This window comes from Macaca nemestrina, chromosome 10, assembly GCF_043159975.1.
Source record: "Macaca nemestrina isolate mMacNem1 chromosome 10, mMacNem.hap1, whole genome shotgun sequence".
NCBI classification, from domain to species: Eukaryota; Metazoa; Chordata; class Mammalia; order Primates; family Cercopithecidae; genus Macaca; species Macaca nemestrina.
The window spans coordinates 37,351,245-37,364,651 of record NC_092134.1 but is presented as its reverse complement, the minus strand read 5'-3'; the positions used below and the strand labels follow the sequence as shown (position 1 = coordinate 37,364,651).

Genomic DNA, 13,407 nt, shown 5'->3' with positions numbered 1-13,407 from the left:
AGAACGTCCTTGTCCAGAGGCAGGGCAGAGGCATGACAAAGGGAACTCTTTGGTCCTTCCAAGCGTTCTCCCTTTATAGAGTATGCTGTGCTGTGAAACAGTGTTAGGAACTAACTTATGGTGAGCAATTTAGTAGCAACCACACGCAGCTAATTGCAGACAGGATTGCTCAGGGCTGGTGCTTCTGGAAAGAGATAAAATAGCAGCCGAGTCTGAGATTTTTGCAAGTTCTGTGAAAATATAATTCTACTTACACATCCAGGGAAACTGGCAAAAGTTAAGTCGACAGCAATTTTGTATTGCAGTGTTCATTTTGTTCCTTTGAATATTTTCCAGAAAATTAACTATGTTCCAGATACCATTTAGTTGTTGTGTCTGTTACAGATGAGGATAATTCAGAGTTTTGGGATACATGTAGGTATTATTTACAATGATCCGGCCAGGAACATATAAGAAGTTTATATCTCTCAGGGGATCTGTGTTGAGGTCAGCATAATTCATCTGAGAGACATTAAAATTATTCTTCCGGCCAACACAGGAAAGTAGCAGAAGGTGTGGACAGCAATTCATGTAACATCACCTGCTTTAGAAAATAAACCCTTTGAGTTTTCAAATACTGGCAATGTTGGGGCTTTCTTCATATCTCCTAATGGAGCCATTGAAACACCTCTCCAATTAATCTTTTTACCAAATAAATGATAGGAAACTATAACAGCCAAAGGTTCTTAGCATAAATATTAATTTAATAGCCAAGGCAAATTAAACAAAGGGGTGGATGCACATTTATTATTAACTTCTGAGTCTAGTATATTTAGGCAGAAGTAATCAATTTCTGTTTTTTAATTAACAAAATTGTACGCATTTATCATGTACAACATGATGTTTTGAAATATGTATATGGTGTGGAATGACTAAATCTAGCCAATTAACATATGCATTTAAGAACACTTTACACCCACTGTCTTAGCATTTTTCAAGAATACAATATATTGCTAAAAATATAGAACGCTTTGCAAATTTGTATGCCATTCTCATGCAGAGGCCATGCTAATCTTCTCTGTATTGTTCCAATTTTAGCATATGTGCTGCCAAAGCAATCACAGAACAACTCCATATCTCATTACAAATTTCAAAGCTATTTACTGTCTGCACGAATCCTGCATTGATAATATATTTCCTTGATTGCTGAATAACTGGCTTTTATTTCCTTTAACAAGACAGAAAGCTCTCTAATGGTAGAACTGTCTTTAATATTCAGTTTATAAAAAACATTACTATGTTTTTCTGATATTCTTCCTTATTCTCAGCCAAGAACACCTACAATAAGTATTCATTACATGTTTTTGACTGAGTTATGTTAAAACTATTGTTATATACTAAGGGGCTAAGGAGACTAAGGACTAAGGAGAAAACCAGGTGTATCAGAATGATTTCCCGTATTTAAAAGGAAACTGCACATTCGACACCAATACTATCTATATGAAAAGCTCAGGAGAGAAAAGTAGTCAGCATTCCAATAAACATCATTTGCTTATGTAGTCCAGTTTAGTTACAAAGGATATTTTCATTTTGAAGAAACTATCCAAGAAAAGGTTACCTACATAAGAAACATCTTGGATAAGTTTATTATTGCCTATGATTTTGTTTTTGAAAACATCAGTAATGGATTCAGAATATTTTGTATTTTATGAATTAGTAGGAAGCTTAGCAAACTTACAGAATTTCAGTAACAAGTTCCCAGAAACCACAAAATTGATAAGTTAAATCTAGAATATTCCTGAGAATTTGAAAGGAAGTTAAAAGGGTCTTTGAAAAGTAAAATAAATGGCATAGCCAGGTGTGGTGGCATATGCCTCTGGTCCTAGTTACTTGGGAAGCTGAGGTAAGAGGATAGCTTGAGCCTGGAAGGTTGAGCTGCAGTGAGCTGTGTTGGCACCATTGTACTCCAGCCTGGGCAACAGAGTGAGACCCTGTCTCAAAATAAATAAAATAAAATAAATGGCAAAACTCTGTGCACCAAAAACTTTACTCACAGGAGAGCCCTTCAGGACCTCACTTAAATTATTCATGCATTTTTATGAAGTTGGTTATGACATCTTTCTAGATCACAGCCTATTAGAAGTAACAGATTAGAATGGAGCAGGATGCTGTTAAAGACAGGGGATAAGCTGAGGCGATCTGGTAATGAGAAGGAAGAGAAAACTCTAAAAAGTAGCCAGAAGTGCAAAAACAAAAACAAAACACCCACAGCAATCTGAGGCCTTCTAGTGCAGAAACAAAGCACCAAAAAGCTATAAAGGCATCACTCTCCTGTAACTTAGTAGAGTAAGTGAGGTTCCTAGTGGAGCGTAGGACCTTCAGAATCAGGAGGGACCCTTGAGCCCAACTTCTCACTCCATCAAACCCCCTTTCCACAAAGCTTGTGTCCAAAGGTCATCCAGGTTCTGTTCTAAAAATCTCCACAAACAAAAGCCTCAAAGGCAATTCTGCTCATTTTTGGCACTGTTCTATTTAAGCGGGATGTTTCTCTTCTTAAAATTCTGTGTTTATAGTTTAATCATCTGCAACCACACAGAATAAGTCCAATTTCCCTTCTGGTAGGTATTCAATGATTTAAAGTCAAGTTTTAATAATTTTCACCTTAACTATCCTTTTAATTTAAACACCCTTGTGACAGGATTCCCATACTTTTCACCATCTTAATCACCTCTTTTCAGATATACTCCAGCTTGTCTTACACTGTGCTCCTTGAACTCAACTCCAGGTTTGTCTGATCAACATAGAATAGAACTAACAGTTTCCTTAACTTAGCTCTATGGCTTATAGTTCTGTAACCTAATGTGATGTTGGCTGGTATATTTGAAGTCAACTAAAATCCTTTTTTCATATATTGGTATCTTACTGAGTCATCAATAAAAGGTAAAATATGATTTGTTTAACCAGAGGGAAATATTTTCACTAAAATACATTGCATGTAGTAAGCATTCAATAAACATGAATTTGAAGAATAAATCAACAAATTTAAGCTGCTAAATTTGAAAAATGGTCACAAATTTTAAAAGAAACTTCTAGTTTTCAATGGACTACCTATTTTCTGAAAAGGTGATCACTTTTATGGAAAATTTGACTCTTCAACAATACTATATACAACTGGCATTATTATACATTTCCAAGAAAAAGAAAGACTCTGAAAATAGTGATATTTTTAGTATACCTAGTGTTTTTTCTCCATGGAAGTATAAACATGATCTCATTTATCCTCACAGCATCAATGTGTGGGAGGGAACAGGAATAGTTGTGCCCATTTATACAAACAGAAAGCAAGATGAACGATGTAAGTGCCAAACTTAGATCATACAATAAATACACACTGAAGATAGGACCTGGGTTTCCAGTTTAAAAAATCATTGCTTACCCACCAATTTTCCATGAGTACAATCTTATCTCTCTTTGAACTGGAAGACTATTGGGAGAAGATAAAATGGAGAATTGTTTTCATTAAACTAATCCTAGATTTTGTTTTCTACCTGGACTGTGCCCTTTGAATGCCCTTTGAAAACATCATCTTGGGAATTTCCTTAAGCTTTAACCTAAGCCTCCTGCCACGGGCACTCTTTCTTATTTCATGTGCTTCCTGGCTTCAGTTGCTCATTCCTAGGAAGGGAGTGAGAGCATTTGAAAATACACGTGCTCTTCCAGGAAGGTAACTATACTTTTCTTAAAAAAAAAAAAAAAAAAAAAAAAGCAGGCATGCTCTCTCACATTGAAATTAATTATGTGAGGCCAAGAAATTAAAAAAAAAAAAAAAACCAAGAACAGTTCTGTTGTTATTACAGATATACCTACCATTGACAGCATTATATTGACACAGATTTTAAATATTTTTCCCTTTAAATGACTCTTAGCTAAAACTTTCTGTACCTATTACTATTTCTGAAATTGATGAAAAGATGCTCTGAGACAAATTAATACTAAAAAAAAAAAAAAAAACAGGGTCTCACTCTGTCACCCAGGCTATAGTGCAGTGATGGCATCATGGCTCACTGCAGCCTCAACCTCCCTGGCCTCAGGTGATCCTCCTGCCTCAGCCTCTGGAATAGCTGGGATTACAGGCATGCATTACCATACCCAGCTTATTATTTTTTTTTTTTGTAGTGATGGAGATTTGCCATGTTGCCCAGGCCTTGAACTCCTAAACTCAAGGGATCTGACCACCTCGGCCTCCCAAAGTACTGAGATTACAGGTGTGAGCCACTGTGCCTGGCCTACTTTTTTTAAAAAGTAGAGAAATAGATTAAAAGACTACAAATTGGGATTAGTGTATACTGGTCAGGAGATGGGTGCATCAAAATCTCACAAATCACCATGAAAGAACTTACTCATGTAACCAAATACCACCTGTTCCCCAAAAACCTATGGAAATAAGAAGGAGAAGAAAGAAGGAGAAGGAGAAGGAGAAGGAGAAGAGAAGAAGAAGAAGAAGAAGAAGAAGAAGAAGAAGAAGAAGAAGAAGAAGAAGAAGAAGAAGAAGAAGAAGAAGAAGAAGAAGAAGAAGAAGCAGGAGGAGGAGGAGGAGGAGGAGGAGGAGGAGGAGGAGGGGGAGGAGGAGGAGGAGGAGAAGAAGAGGAGGAAGAAGAAGAGGAGGAAGAAGAAGAAGAGGAGGAGGAGGAGGAAAGAGGAGGAGGAGGAAGAAAGAGGAGGAGGAGAAGGGAGGAGGGGGAGGAGGACGAGGAGGGGAGAAGAAACAATTAGCAAAGTCCTCATGAGGAGGAAAGAACAGTAAACACTATGGGTTTATTCCTCTTACTTTTTCCTTTTGTATAGCAGTGCAATGGTTAAGAGCATGAACTGTGGGGTCTGACTCCCCAGGTTTGAATCCTGGCTCCACAGGTTACTAGTTGTGTGACTGTGGGCAAGTTACTTAACCTCTCTATGCATTGTTTATCCATCTGCCATATGAGAATAATAATAATGTCTAATTCATAAGATTATTTTGAATATTAAATGAGTTCATACTTCTGAAGTGCTTAGAAAAGTGCAAAACACACAAGAAGCATATTATTTGGTTAAATATATGAAATAGTAAAATGTAAATTCATCGTGTAGATACAATCTCTTCCGGCCTGCCCTGAAATTCCATCTTTAAATTATATACAGATTTTAAATAGGTAGAAGCAAAATAATTGCCCTGGCTTAATTTTTAAAAATAATTTTTAATTTTTAATTTTTATGGGTACATACTAGGTGTAGATATGTATGGGGTACATGAGATACTTTGATACAGGCATGCAATGTATAAACGTCGCATCGTGGAAAATGGAGTATCTGTGCCCTCAAGCATTTATCCTTTGTGTTACAAACAATCCAATTATACTCTTTTCACTATTTTTAAATGTACAATTAAATTTTTATTGACTATAGTAGACCCGTTGTGCTATCAAATACTAGGTTTTATTCTTTTTGTTTTGTTTTGTTTTGTTTTGTTTTGAGACAGAGTCTCGCTCTGTCACCCAGGCTGGAGTGCAGAGGCCGGATCTCGGCTCACTGCAAGCTCCGCCTCCCGGGTTCACGCCATTCTCCTGCCTCAGCCTCCCGAGTAGCTGGGACTACAGGCGCCCGCCACCTCGCCTGGCTAGTTTTTTGTATTTTTTAGTAGAGACGGCGTTTCACCGTGTTAGCCAGGATGGTCTCGATCTCCTGACCTCGTGATCCGCCCGTCTCCGCCTCCCAAAGTGCTGGGATTACAGGCTTGAGCCACCGTGCCCGGTCGGTCTTATTCATTTTAACTATTTTTTTTTTGTACCCATTAACCATCCCCACCTCCCCTCACCACCTACCTGTCCCTCCCTACCCCTTGCCAACCCTTCCCAGCCTCTGGTCACCATCCTTCTACTCTCTCTCTCCATGGGTGCAATTGTTTTTGATCTTTAGATCCTAAATGAGAATATGAAATCCTACGAATAAGTGAGACCTGTGCCTGGCTTATTTTACTTAGCATAATGACCTCCAGTTCCACCCATGTTGTTGCAAATGACTGAATCTCATTCTTTTTATGGCTGACTAGTACTCCATTGTGTGTATATGCTGTATTTTCTTCATCCATCCGCCTGTTGATGGACACTTAGGTTGCTTCCAAATCTTGGCTATTGTGAACAGCGCTGAAACAAACTTATGAGCGCAGACATCTTTTCAATATACTGATTTCCTTTCTTTTGGGTATATACACAGCAGTGGGATAGCTGGATTGTATGGCAGCTCTAATTTTAGTGTTTTGAGGAACCTCCAAACCATTCTCCATAATGGTTGTACTAATTTACATTCCCATGAACAGTGTGCGAGGGTTCTCTTTTCTCCACATCCTCGCCAGCATTCGTTATTGCCTGTCTTTTAGATAGAGGCCATTTTAGCTGGGGTGAGATTATGTCTCACTGTAGTCTTGATTTGCATTTCTCTGGTGATAATGATATTGAGCACCTTTTCATATACCTGTTTGCCATTTTGTATGTCTTCTTTTGAGAAATGTCTATCCAAATCTTTTGTCCATTTTTTAAATGAAATTATTAGATTTTTTCCCCTGTAGAGTTGTTTGAGACCCTTATATATCCTCGTTATTAATCTCTTGTCAGGTAGGTAATTTGCAAATATTTTCTCCTATTCTGTTGCCTTGGCTTAATTTTAAATGCAGCTTAATATCTATAAAGGTATTCCACAGAAATGAAAGTGTGAATCAGCAAATCTTCTCCAGCTGGAAGGAGAAAGGAATTAGCTTTGAATGAGCACCTAGAGTTTACCAGGTACAATGTTGAATACAATCCTCACAACAGCTCTCTAAGGTTAGGTTGTCACACCCATGGTGAGGAAACTAAAGCTCAGAAAGGTTGAAAAAACTGAACCAAAGTCCCAAAGCTGAGTACACGGACAAGCCAGAATTTGAACTTCTGTGTGTCTGATTGTAAGCACAATAAACTTTCCATTTCCTTTTTTGAGAGAGGTGGTATATATAGCAAAGCAGTTAAGAGGAAGGATTCTGAACACATCCAAAACTAAACTCATTTTCTTTCTCCCTTAACATGTTACTCCTCCTGTATTCTATATCTTGGTAGAATGTCACAACTGTTTCCTGCTGGATCAACACAAAGAGAATATCATTTTCCAAACATCTGCCAAACACTCGTGTTCAGTGAAATATACTAAGTGTTCTGAGGGAAAAGAATTAGGTAGTCAAATAATTTTAATATTAGGTTAAACAGATATGAATAGGGCTTCTTAAAATCTTTAATATGCAATGTTCATTGTCAATCTCTAAGAAGTGGATCCAATATTATATTAGATATGACATTCAGTTGCATGAACAGAAATCCAACTCAGTAGCTTAATCAAATTGAGATTGATTTTTCTTACAGGACAAGAAGTCAGGAGGTAGACAGTCCAATATAAATGCAGCTACTCAAGGAAGTCATACAAATTTGTTTGGTGTTCTCCCTCATGGGCACAAGATGGTTTTTCTGCCTCCAGGATGTGGTTTTATTCTAGAAAAGAGAGAAGAGTAAAAGATACATGCCACCTGAGCCTTAAAACACTTTCCCAGTAACCTCACCCATCTGCTTATATCTAATTGTCCAGAACTGGGTTACATGGCCTCTCTAGACCATGAGGAAGTCTGGAGAGCTAAGCATTTTAACTGGGCACACTGACACCCTTAACAAAATCAGGATTCTACTGGAAAGAAGGGGAGGTTGGATATATCAAGTAGACAACTACAGGAGCAGTATATATACGTCATCAAAAGTTAGCAATTTCACTGGTGTGTTTGGCCCAAGCACCTATTAACATATTCAGTGGCTTCTCATCATTGGCACATAGAATGCATGTTGCTTGGCTTGGCACCCAAACCTATATGTCCCAGTTCCTTGCCACCCACAGTGAACAACCTGCAGTCTTCAAGATGGACAACACTGCTTCATGCTTCTCTCTTCTGCACACCCTCTCCTCCTTCTGGCTACCTCTGGCAGGTCCTTGGAAATTCAGTTCTGACAATAACTGCCGTGACTCTTTTCTTTCTTAGGCTCCTCTTCCAACAGTGTTAGCTTCCCCTCTGTCCTCTCATGGCACCCCCTGTATCACTTTTATTACTCTCAGTTATACTTTTTTTCTCATATATTGGGTGAAAGAAAACTAAGAAGCAAAATTGTAGATAACGCTTTCATTATTGTTTTTGGTTTTTGTTTTGTTTTCAAACAGGGTCTCACTCTATTGCCCAGGCTGGAATGCAGTGGTACAATCTCAGCTCACTGCAACCTTGACCTCTGGGCTCAGATGATCCTCCCACCTCAGCCTTCCAAGTGGCAGGTCTATGGGTGCACACCACCACGCCCAGCTAATTTTTTTTTTTTTTTTTTAGAGATGAGGTTTTGCCATGTTGCACAGGCTGGTCTTGAACTCCTGGGCTCAAGCAGTCCACCAGCCTTGGCCTCCTAAAGTGCTGGGATTACAGGCATGAGTCACAGTGTCCGGCCACTTTCATTATAACAACAGGAAACATACATATGAAAAAGGCCTGGAAAGAAATACATCAAAATATTGGAGATGACTGTTTCTCTGGCCTCTAAACTTTCAGCAATACCATAGGATTGTTAATAATTACATTTTTATTCTATAAAATATAACAACTTAAGGCAGGATATGATAAAGTGGTGCCTGGCAGTGCCTCAAGAGTGGCATATAAAGTAGGCTAATTGATACAGGTGAAACTTTGTGGGCTCAGGAAGTTAAAAGAACCACATGGAGGATGTGGACTGAACCTGGGCCCTAACGATTGTGTGAGCGTGGATTAATACGGTGATGCGTGAGGGCCAGCCATGCCGGTGGTGGTCATCTAAGTGCTCCAGTGTGAATAAACAGAGTGCCTCTGAGAGAATGAGTGAAGTCTATTAGGAGAAGGGGATTCATAGGGATCCGTGGAACATGGAAGAAAAAGTAGAGGAGGGAAAAACAGATAAAGGCTTTGGCAAGTCGAGCTGCTTTGTGTTGGGAGGTTCTCCGAGTTATAATTTAGAAATGACACATCATAGATTAGAAAAAGAAGACTTGGAAGGTGAGCTAACGGCTACTTTATGAGAATACCTAGGTCTACACCAAAATGAGGATAAGGATAATGGACAGGGGTTGGGGGGAATTGAAGAAGAACCAAAAAGAAATTGGTAGAACTTCATAACTGACCATGGGATTGGCAGAAGACTGGGAAGAAATTAAAAATGACTTGGGGGACCAGTGCAGTGGCTCATGCTTGTAATTCCTGCACTTTGGGAAACTGAGGCAGGCAGATCACTTGAGGACAGGAGTTCGAAACCAGCTTGGTCAACATGGCAAAACCCCATTTCTACTAAAAATACAAGAATTAGGCAGGCCTGGTGGTGCATGCCTGTAATTCCAGCTACTCAGGAGGCTAAGGCAGGAGAATCACTTGAACCCTATGGCAGGAAGGAGGCGCGGGGGGCGGGGGGGGGGACAAAAAAGTGACTTGGATTGGGGGTTCTGAATCTGGTTAGTTGAAAAAATAATCTCTTTTGCAGAAATAGGAAAATCAGGAAATGTAGTTGGTTTGGGAGGTGACTGATTTCCGTTTGGAACAGGTTGACTTAGTGAGGATGGCAGACCAGTCATGTCCAGCAGATGGTTAAACTGGCTTTGAAGCTTAGCAGAGCAATCAGACAATAAAATTTATAATTTTGCCTAAGACATAATTATCCTGATAAAACATTAGCCTAGGAAAAGACCTTGGAAGTTATTAGTCCAACCTTTTCTGACACAAGAAAACTGAGGTCCATTTAAAACTTTTTATTTCACAGGCCCCAGCCTAGTCAAGGTTATACAGCTAGTTAGGTTTGGTGACTAAGTTGGGTTTGCAAATTCAGCCTTTTCTTTGCCTAGCACTCTTAGGTAAACAATTGAGAGTACAAGATTCTACTTAATTTGTCTAGCTCAAAGAAAGTACTATTGTCCAAGTATTAGAAAATCAAGCTTAAAAAAGCTCACAATCTACTGAAGCAGCAATTTGATTAAAAAATCCTTTGTCCATAGGTAGGATTTCAAGATATATAATATAGTAGAATATGTTCAAGCTGTTAATTAAGCTAGATATGCTTCTGGTTTGATTTTACCTATAGGTCCTAATTAGCCTGGACACTTTCCAATCCCAATCTGTGCTGCAATTTCAAACACAAGTGCCTTTTGGAATATTTTTACCACAAACCTTACAAGATTACAATGCAATTTAGAGGGTAAATCTATGACACAATTTGCTTCAAAACTATATTCAGTATAATCGACCTCATCACAGAAGAGGCATTCAGTTATCAGAAACATTAGAAAAACTTCATTAAGCAATATTAAAACTGTACCACCTCAGAGCTCAAATTAATGGTTTCAGGGTGTTAATACATTTTGAAAACCTGTAAATGAATTTCAAGCAAATTGGTTTGGGAGGCCAAGGTGGGTGGATTACATGATGTCAGGAGTTTGAGACCTGCCTGGCCAACATGGTGAAACCCCATCTCTACCAAAACTACAAAAAATTAGCTGGGCATGGTGGCAGGTGCCTGTAGTCCCAGCTACTCTGGAGGCTGAGGCAGGAGAATTGCTTGAACCCAGGAGGCAGAGATTGCAGTTAGCCAAGATCATGCCATCGTACTCCAGCCTGGGCAATAAGAGTGAAACTCCACCTCAAACAAAAAAAAAAAAAAAGAAGAAGAAGAAGAAGAAAAATTTTAAGCCAATTAGGCATAGCCACTCAAGGTTACAATAAAAGTAAGTCCATTTAGATTTCTGCACTCTACAAAATAACACCTCAAATGTTCTACCTTAGACTTTCTCTACTTATAAATGCTATTTACTCACAGACATATTCCTCACTAAATTTGAGTAATTAAAATTTTAAAGCCAAATTAATACAAAAATATTAATTGCACTGAAGCCCAAGCACTTTTTCATGTATATAGTAAGTCTCTCTAACATAACTATTGAAGATTCCTTCATCATAAAGAAAAAGTACATCATATCCCCACTATCTGTCCTCCTTCAGAAATGTTTGAATGAATACAATATTTATTGCAAACAGAGAAAAAGGAGTCTTTTTTTTTTAAAAAATGATGAATTCTTATTAAAATGTATGATATTTCTATCATGAACAGAATTATTTCTTTGGTAATCAAATCCTTTAAAGCTATAGTAACACTTTCAAAATAATATTAAATTTTACATTGAAAAGAATCCTGAAGTAGCAAGGGAGTTCCCAGTCTATTAATGACCCTATAGGAAGGGTAAAGGAAGTAAAGATTACTATCTCTTACTCTGAAATTTAAAAAATCACAGCCTGCAGACTTGAGGTAATAAGTAGCTAAACTCAGTAGCTTTGAATTCCTTTCTCAGTCTCACTGGTATGGTCTTGGATATAGCACTTTTAAATAGACAAAGGGAATCAAATATACTTATTGTTTCTCAGTGTGTACTGTTTTTTGGTATAAAAAAGGACATTTAAGTGCCCCATTTGTGAACTCCAGATATCCTGCAGTCAGTAAATAAATACCTTGAAAATGTACATCATTCAAAGAAATACATCAGTAGAGTCCAACAGAGAAAGGAAAACTTCCCTGTGCAAATCTGGGTGAGCCTGTCCTAAGGTGCTTACTTATCTTTTTTCTTTCTTTTGAGATGGAGTCTTGCTCTGTCACCCAGGCTGGAGTGTGGTGGCGCCATCTTGGCTCACTGCAGCCTCTGCCTTCCAGGTTCAAGTGATTCTCCTGCCTCAGCCTCCCGAGTAGCTGGGATTACAGGCATGCACCACCATACCCGGCTAATTTTTTTTTTTGTATTTTTAGTAGACACGGGGTTTCACCATGTTGACCAGGCTGGTCTTGAACTCCTGACCTCAGGTGATCTGCCCGTCTTGGCCTCCCAAAATGTTGGGAATACCAGCTATGCTACCACGCCTGGCCCTAATGTGCCTACTTTTGATAGAATTTTTTTCCTCATTATAACCAATACCAAATAGCTAGCGTTTATCGGGGACTTAATGTAGAGCAGGCCCTGTGCTAAACACCCTACATACAAGATCACCTTCAGAACTCTCAGTCACCCTAGGGAGAGACCGTCAATTGTCATCCTTGCTTTACAAATGAGAACTGAGACTCACCCAACTAGTAAATATTAGAGCTGAGACTATAACCCAACCACTGGACTCCAAAGCCCATGAGTGAAACCACTGTGTTCATCATGGGTCTTTGGGAAATAATAGAAAAGCAGTTAGTAGGGCAAACCCATCTTCCAAAGAAACTAAGGCAGGAAAATAGGGTCTGGAGGCAGGGAACATAAGGCAAATTCACACTTCAGCTATAACAGGAAATATCATCTCCATAGGGCCTAGACTGTAAATGACTTTGTAACTTTACTTCATCCTCTCCATTTACATAGGGTGTACCTGAAGTAACCAATGGAATCCTCTAGGTATTTAAACTCCCAAAAATTCTGTAACTGGGCCTTTGAGCCTCTATGCTCAGGGTCACTCCCACACTGTGGAGTGTACTTTCATTTTCAATAAAACCCTTCATTCCTTCCTTGCTTTGTTTGTGCATTTTGTCCAATTCTTTGTTCAAGACGCCAAGAACCTGGACACCCTCCACCATTAACAAAACCAGCTTTCATTTTGGTATGTCTCCTTCTAGTCTTGTATCTAGCCTATCTATCCATACAATTTTTGTTCCGTGTTTTCTTCACTTTTTAATTTTTTTAGACGGAGTTTCACTCTTGTTGCCCAGGCTGGAGTGCAGTGACGTGATGATCTTGGCTCACTGCAACCTCCGCCTCCTGGGTTCAAGTGATTCTCCTATCTCAGACTCCTCGCCATCACACCCCTCTAATTTTTTGTATTTTTAGTAGAGATGGGGTTTCACCATGTTGGTCGGGTTGGTCTCAAACTCCTGACCTCAGGTGATTCACCTGCCTTGGCCTGCCAAAGTGCTAGGATTACAGATGTAAGCCACTGCACCTGGCCTTTCTTCACTTCCTATTAAGTTATTAGAAATTCTACACAAACATCAGTTTTCATGGCCATATACTGGTACAGTGAGTGGATCTACTTCATTATACTTAATGCCACATTTATTTGGACACTTATGTTATTTTCAGACTTTTGCTATTATTCATAATACTTTTATGGCTGTCTGTTAATTAAACATTTTGTTGATTTGAGATTATTTTCTTTTTTTAATTTTTATTTTCTTAGAATCATTAAAATGGAAATACCAGGTCAAAGAAAAGTTACATTTAGGCCACATTGTCAAATTTCTCTCCAAAAAGGCTGCATCCATCTGTACAACTATCACTAATGTATAGTGCCTATTTCGCCTCACC

The 13,407-nt window shown here is 38.8% G+C and overlaps 1 long non-coding RNA gene and 1 other non-coding gene across 4 annotated transcripts in view; both read right to left on the bottom strand.

The window, feature by feature from the left end:
• Positions 1-994: 994 nt before the first annotated feature.
• LOC112427061 (U6 spliceosomal RNA) lies at positions 995-1,101 on the bottom strand. The gene has a single exon (XR_003018517.2). It is a non-coding gene; the product is annotated as a U6 spliceosomal RNA (small nuclear RNA).
• A 6,156-nt stretch (positions 1,102-7,257) lies between these two features.
• LOC105483666 (uncharacterized) overlaps positions 7,258-13,407 on the bottom strand; it is a 64,179-nt gene continuing 58,029 nt past the window's right edge. For all 3 annotated transcript variants that reach the window (XR_011608951.1, XR_988471.2, XR_988470.2), the window contains one exon: positions 7,258-7,529. This is a non-coding gene — a long non-coding RNA (uncharacterized lncRNA). The remainder of the gene's footprint in view (positions 7,530-13,407) is intronic.